The following is a 7,726-nucleotide window of genomic DNA, read 5'->3' as shown; positions in this document are numbered from 1 at the left end:
GTCATGTAGCTTTATCAGTCTTCCAACCATCCCTCCATCACTCAGGACTATAGTGCCTACCAACCCCCTTAAACAGTGAAACACAAGTATGGGTGACTAATTATTATTAGTTAAGAGTCTCCATGGCGACTCTTAACTAACTTCTAGTATAAGGTAGGGAACCAGAAAATAACCATATATTTTTGTTACTATTTGTGCGTGTGTTTTCCTGTCTTACACATTTTATTAGTCCTGGGAAAGGGAGGAGAAGCAGCCCTTGTCTCTTCCATCCTCTTTCTGTTCGCTGTTACCACTGATAGGATAGTTCACATGGTTTGAGGAGGACAGAAAGACCTTGGTCTTGGGCCGGGCATTGAGACGTGCCACATAGGCAGAGATTAGGGGAAGTTGTCCAGGCTGTCAGAGGCCAGGACTCGGTGGACCAGCACTAGGTCCAGCAAGTTGTCGTTGGCAAAGGAGATCTGGTCAATCACAATGAAGACTTTGCTTCCCTGTTTCTAGGACAGCAGGGTCTCAAAAGGTTTCAGATGCCCAGGCAGGGCCTAGCACAGTCATCCTTACCATTCTTATAGTTGGTGGAGATGAGGGTGAATATTTGCAGTGATACCCTCCACTCCATCATTCACCATATCCACCATCTTTGGTCATTTCCATAAAACCCAAAGGAGTGGTCTAAATGCCTCAAGATAGCATTAGATTGGTAAAGGGTGAGGTCTCTATCCTCAAACATGGGGAGTGGTCCATAATAGACAAGTGGGCTTGAGGAAGCATTTCATCCAGGTATCTTTGGTAACCATCTCCTCCTTCCATCTCTGGCCCTGGACAGCCAGTAGCCTGGATATAGCCTCACAGCACCCTCAAACTGGGAAGCAGACAGGGCTGCTGTGTAGATGGTTCTGTAGACTCAGTGTTGCATATATGGTGAGCCTTTTTTTTTTTTTTTTTTTTTTTTGAGGCAGGGTTTCTCTGTGTAGTCCTAGCTGTCCTGGAACTCACTATGTAGGTTAGGATGGCCTCAAACTCACAGAGATCCTCCTGCCTCTGCCTTCTGGGTGCTGGGATTAAAGGCATTGCACCCCCACTGCCCAGCAGCCTCATTTTGAATGTTCTGTGGTTGTAACATTTCACAGTACAGAACAGGTGGTACTTAACATGAGGACAAGCAAGAAGAGGTCTGTCATAGGGTGCAGTCACAGAATCTTCCGAGGACTGAAGGGACAGAAGTGTGGTTGAGCTTTCCAAGTGCACAAAGGAAAATTGGAATAGCCAGAAAGCCAGTGAGACAGAACCACATGCCACATGATCCAGAGCTAACTTTTCCAGAGTCTTCTTGTTGCTGACACCAGAGAGCACCCATTGCACCTGCAGGTATCTGAACCAGGAAGTACATGCTGAATATCTTTTCTCTCAGGGTCTACAAATTTATTGACCACACATTATACTTTCTGCTAATGATGCCACAGAAAACCAAATGTGCCTATCATATGTCCAAGAGCAGGAGCTGTGTTAGTGACCACTACCAATATCCAGATCTCACCCTTAGGCAGCTGACTGGCTAAACTCAAGTGGCATCTGGAATCTTCTCCTAGAACGTTCCAAGAAATACAGTTCACGCCTTGTCAATGCCAGAAGTACTGAAAGGCATACTAGAAGACTATACCTCCAACTTTTCAACGTATTCTTTTATCAAATTCATTGTATTCACACAGCCATGCAATCACATCCATGAAATAAAAGATTCACAGGAAACTGTGATGTATCCTGCTATGCCATGCTGTGGTACCTGGTGTGATGCTTTTCCATTAAGAAATGGCGGTTTGGACTTGTTATTTCATGACCTTCTAGCGGATGGCAACTGGCAGTTTGGAAAAACACTTTATGGTAAGAGGAGAGGAATGGATGTTGATTGCCAGTCACAACATCTCCAATTCTGTGCTTCTCCTTGCTCTGTTCATGAATTAACAGAGGTGATGCAGGGTCATTTGCAGAGAAATTGAGCATTGAAAGATAGCTTATAGTGGACTTAGGAGCAGGAAGGTGGCTCATCCTCAGAGCAGAATGTTTTCATTTGTAAACAAGAATGCTATGATAGCTTCGTGCTGCCAGAATTCTACTGGCACTGCCTGGTATGCAAATAAAAAAAAGGCATTCTGTAACTTGCAGCTTTTAGTAGTAGATAGTGGATCAAGCCCACACAGTGGTCCTGATGCCAAGTGCATTGCGGATTACCTGCGGGATACTTGGGGGGCGGGGATGCTTGGCTTTCATCCAGTTTCTGACTTTAATGTAGATATAAAACCCAATAATTAATCCCTAGAGCGCAGTGGTGAATATTGAATGGGAAATATCTGGCTGGCCTCCTGTTCCATGTTTTGAAGTAATCATTAATTATACTGTGAAGGTTTGCAGAAAGTTTAATCCTTTCATGTATAGCTTTTAGATAAAAGCTCATATTCGTTAATGATTGAGGCTTTCAATAAAAGTGATTTACTTATATTCTATTTCTTTGAAGGTAGTTTGTGTTTTGAAAAAGAAAAGCCAATCAAAGAGACAGGGCAAATAGTCAACACATGGTCATTATATGCCAAAATGACATTTCTATACACACTAACTCATGTAATGTTTTCCGGGAGTTTTAGAGGTAGGATTGTGAGTCTCATTTTTACAAATGGGGCAAGAAGGGATAAAGTGATTAAGAGGTCATTAAATAACCCAAGGTCATTAAAGTAAAAAGTGGTAGACTGTGGGGTTATACCAGTTCTAGCTGGCTCACAGCTCATACTTTATGAATATAAGTGGAAAAAAATCTCAAAACAGACTTGATTAGGAAGACTATAATTTTTATGTTCTGGGGGAAAATACATTCTAATGGACACTCAAGCTGCTCTTCTTGATCTGCTTCCCAAGCCTTATTTTGTTCTTTCAAGGACCTTGACATCTTAAGTGCATTGGAGAATTGAAAAGATAATTTGCAGGCATTATTTGAGCCTTACATTTTTCAGGGTTCTCTTCTGCTTGTGACAGTGTTTAAAGTGTCTAGAGGAATTTGCATGTGTTGTGAACTGAATGGCATTACCTCCTGAAAATTCATACGTTGAAGTCCTAATCTTTCCTGTGATGGTATTTGCTGGTGGAGCCTTTGGGTAGTCATTATCTCTAGAGGAGGGCATCAGGGTGGAGCTCCCTATGATGGGATTAGAGTCCTGGGAAGAAGAAGAATCATCCTCCTCATCCTCCTTCTCTTTCTTATCGTCATCACCACCACCACCACCACCACCACCACCACCACCACCACCACCACCACCACCACCAGCAGCAGCAGCAGCAGCAGCAGCAGCAGCAGCAGCAGCAGCAGCAGCAGCAGCAGCAGCAGGAGGAGGAGGTGGGGTTTGCCCTTTGCCTACCATGTGAAGGCATAGTGAGGTGGCATAGGACGGAGAGGGTCCTTGCTGAAACCAGACCAGACTGCCATCCTACCATTATAGACTTGCAGCCTGCACAGTGATGGGAAATAAACTGGTGTTATCTAAGCCATCCATGCTATTCTACTTCCGTTAGTCATGGCTGTCTGAGTTGACTGAGGTAGCAATGAGTCCCTCAGACACTTTCATTCTGCAATGGAGTGCAATGGCCAGTCACATACAGGGCATTGCAGCAATGTGAAGAATGTACAATATGTGAAAAATTCTACCAAGTATTTATACTTCTTAACTCAGTATTTATTTTTACGCGTTTCTTCCTTCAGTAAAAATACATAACACGATTAAAATACAAGAGCTTATGTCCCTCATCATTGTAATTTGTTCCTGTAACCCGCAGTACAGAGGTTGAGCAGATCAGATCAGATCAACATCAATATGACCTATAATTTATGACTTTAGAGGACATTGCTACATACTTTTGAGAATCAAGCTTTTGTTTTTGCCTAGATCAAGAAATCTATTTAGAAATAATTCTTGGATTTTTTTCCTTATATATAAGTTAATGTATACTCTATACAGGCCTGTTGAGTGTCCTCAGAAGGTGGCAATGACGACCTTTAGGGTAGATAAAATCATGCATGTGCCTCTCTCAGAGGATGAGATAATTAGCAAGGTAAAAACAGAGATTCCAGATAAATTCGGAAAAACCACTAGATTGTAATCCTAAGACTGAGAGTTACTGTTTATTTATGAGACAGAGTCGATGGAGAGCATTTTGTAAGTTTTGTCAAAATGAATCTTCTCCTGAGCTGTTGGGCAGATGACAGACATTCTGGTCAGCCTTGCTTTAACATCAAAGAAAAGAATCTACGATGTGAAAAGTGACTGGTACCAGTTCCCACACTGGATGACGTCACCCTGGAGTCATTCGTTTTGTGTCATTCATTTCACCTTGTTTTTGAAGATCCTCATTTCTTAGTATGCATGCAAGTGTGTGTGTGTGTGTGTGTGTGTGTGTGTGTGTGTGTGTGTGACTGGCCAGTGCCTGTATCTGCCCTCTGTGAGAGTGATTATTGAATCTGTGCATAGGCATCAGTGACTCAAAGGAGAAGAAAGTTAGGAGCTCCTTCTGAATCCATGCACTGGATAGTAGGCCAGTTGGCTTCAACCAGATCTAGTCTAAAGACTAGTTTAAAGCCACACCTCACCACTGCAGTGTGATGATAGATTTGTCATCATTGTGACAAAATCCTGGAGAAAATCAGTTTTGAGGGGGAAACCTTCACGTGGCTCATGGCTTCAGAGGTTCTGGTCAGTTGTCAACTGGATACATTGTTTCTGGGACATAGAAAGGCAGAAAACTATAGCAGAAGGTCTTAGATAAAATTGTTCACCTTCTGGTGGACAGGAGGCAGAGCGTAATGGACAGGAAATAGTCAGGACAAGAAACCCTTCAAACGCATGCCCAGGGAATATGCATCCTTTAACCAGGCCTCACCCTTTGATAGCTTCACAACCTCCCAGTAGTTTCTCCCAATTCTGACTCCATTCAGTGAGTTAACCCATTGATGAAAGCAGAAGCCATGTGATCCAACCACTTGCCCTGAGCTTCCTATGCATTTTTTTTTTTAACTGGGGACCAAGTCTTCACTATTCAAGACTTTTGGGAAGATAATTTATATCCAAGCCATACCAAGCAGGAACATTTTGTTTGAGAGTTTGAGGACATAGACATTTACAGACCAGGTTCTGCAATCATAGCTACATGGCTTTAATCAATATTTACTTTTTTGCTACTTGCTAACTCCTCTGTTCACTGGTTCTCTAACCTATAAAATGAGGATGGATATATCTATATCTATGTCTATGTCTATGTCTATGTCTATGTCTATGTCTATGTCTATGTCTATGTCTATGTCTATGTCTATGTCTATGTCTATGTCTATATCTATGTCTATATCATCACTGTGACCAAAACCAATTTAAGGTGGAAAGGGTTTATTTTGGTTCACAGTGTGACGATACAGGTCATCACTGAAGGGAAGATATGGAGACAGGATTCTGAAACAGCAGTCATGACACATCCACAGTTGGGAAGGAGACAATGGTGACTCCTGGTATGGGACTCAGTTTCTTCTTTAACTCAGAGAAGACAGACCATGGCTGATGTCACCCACATTCAGGATAAGTTTTTTCCCTTTCGTAAAGCCTCTCTGGAAACAGCCTTCTAGACAACTTTACAGGTACGTCACTGTGGTGACTCTTAAAGTTCAGTCTAATTGACAATTGAGATGATCACAGTTGGTGTGTGTGTTCAGTCCTTCCAGGCTTCAAGAGATCGATTCCTGACCATTTTGCTATGAATGGCACAGCTCACAAAGTAATGTAGCTTGACGTAGATTTCAAGAAGCATGTAAGCATCGAAGACACTTGCTTCGGATATGTCCCTGATAGCAGTGACTTCTACAGTGACAAACTTCCTAATGGCCTTGTACTTGGCCACACAGTGGGCACAGTTCATGCAGCAAATTGGTTGCACGTGACCTCAGCCCTCTTTGGCACAACTGTTGTTTCTTCTTTATTGTTGATCACCTGGAGCCAAGGCACGAAAGAGCTAGTGTCAGACATTTATTAGGTATTATTTTTAGGCCGCCCAGATGTACACTCATCATGGTTTGTATGTAATGACCTCACTTGTAGACTCAATCTCTGTACACTGACTTTTCTGCTCTTTGGGGTGGACTATTGGGTAGATAGTTGTATGGTTTTTCTTGGGGGAGTGATGAATGAAATTCTACTCACCTTATGCAGGGCAATGATAGAAAATCAAAGACAGGATTCTACTTAAGTCTAGCTTAGTGACTTGTGGGTTTGTTAAATTTTACAAATATTAACAAGTTTTACATGTTTAAGGGGTATGGGTAGGGGTTGCTTACAGGAGCATGGGGGGCTCAAAGGCTGCTGCATCATGGAAAAGCCCACTCTCACATGGTTGATGACTCCTGAGCTTCTTGTATCTCTCAGGAGCTCACGTGTCAGAGGCTCTTCCTTAGCAGCTGTTACTGTTTACATAACCGTGAAGTCTATTAATTCTAGGAACTTCCTGGGGCTTGTGAGATTTCTTCTTTACTTCCTCAGCTTGCCTCCAGGAGGCAGTGTTTCAGTTAGGAGGAAATGCAACATAACAAGGGACCACAGGGATATCCTGGTATTGATAATGTAACCCTTCTCCAGCCCACACTAATTTTTGTTACTTGACTTGCTTTGGGCCATGGGACACTGACAAGTGTCCTGCAAGCAGAGACCTGGTTATCAATTGTGTCCTGGATCTCACCCCTTTTGAACCTAGATGTCTTACAAGCAAAACAAACAAAGCTGGTCTCTTTTTTTTTTTGAAAAACACCCTAAGATCATTTGTACGGTGAGGCCCAGCCCTGCCAATATTACAGTTGAATTGAATCATTACATTTTTTTTTTCAGCTAAATTTAACCACAAGGGCATTCTGGTTATGATCAGAGCTGGCAGATCAACCCATAGACCCATGGAAAATAATAAGATGTTGTAGTTTCAAGCCCCTCACTTGGGGAGGGGCTGTTGCTGTGCAACAATTGATGCTTGAAACACCCTCTGTCACGCTATGGTCGACCTCATCTTGCTGCAAAACTGTGTTACTTGGACTGAGCATGCTCTGTCTCTTGTGCAAATGGGCAGATGGAGGGAGAGGACTAGGGAAGGAAAATTCAAAGAGCCTAAACTCATACTTTTTTGGTCAAGAAATCCATCCAAAGACACCTGGGTGGTTTCCTGAAGAGAAAACCAGCACCATGGCCTGTGGAAAAAGAAAAAAAAAAAAACCCATCCAACAATTATTCAAAGACAGGAACACCAACCACCTCCCATAATAACTACACCCATGTTGCTATTTGCCAGAAGACTAGTGTTTATAATTGAAAAAAAAAACCAGGACAATTTATATTTTTAGAAACCAGTATTTTATCTGGAAAATGTCAGTTGCCATTTGCACCCCAAATGGTGTTTTTACTAAAATGTGTGGTTGGGTAAGACGAGTTGGGTAGAGCTTTGGGTTATTTTAAGAGAACTTGAGCAGTTGAGTAGTCATTCTGGGAGACAATTGTGTTTGACCAGATATGGCTATTCTGCTTTGTGGCTACAGAGAGCTGAAGTGTGACACGTGACATATTCTTCATCACATGTATCAACACTGCTGTATCCTCTGACTCAGTTTCTCTTTTCTGAATGGCTTTTATTTTTTTGCTGTGTTTGAACGAAGGTAGGACATTGG

General features: G+C 42.3%; 1 pseudogene; it reads right to left on the bottom strand.

Annotated features, from left to right (window-relative positions):
• Positions 1-225: 225 nt before the first annotated feature.
• On the bottom strand, positions 226-5,943 carry LOC143439930 (glutathione S-transferase P 1 pseudogene; annotated as a pseudogene).
• Positions 5,944-7,726: the final 1,783 nt, after the last annotated feature.

Source organism: Arvicanthis niloticus, chromosome 28 (genome assembly GCF_011762505.2).
Source record: "Arvicanthis niloticus isolate mArvNil1 chromosome 28, mArvNil1.pat.X, whole genome shotgun sequence".
NCBI lineage: Eukaryota > Metazoa > Chordata > Mammalia > Rodentia > Muridae > Arvicanthis > Arvicanthis niloticus.
This window is presented reverse-complemented; position numbering and strand designations above follow the sequence as displayed.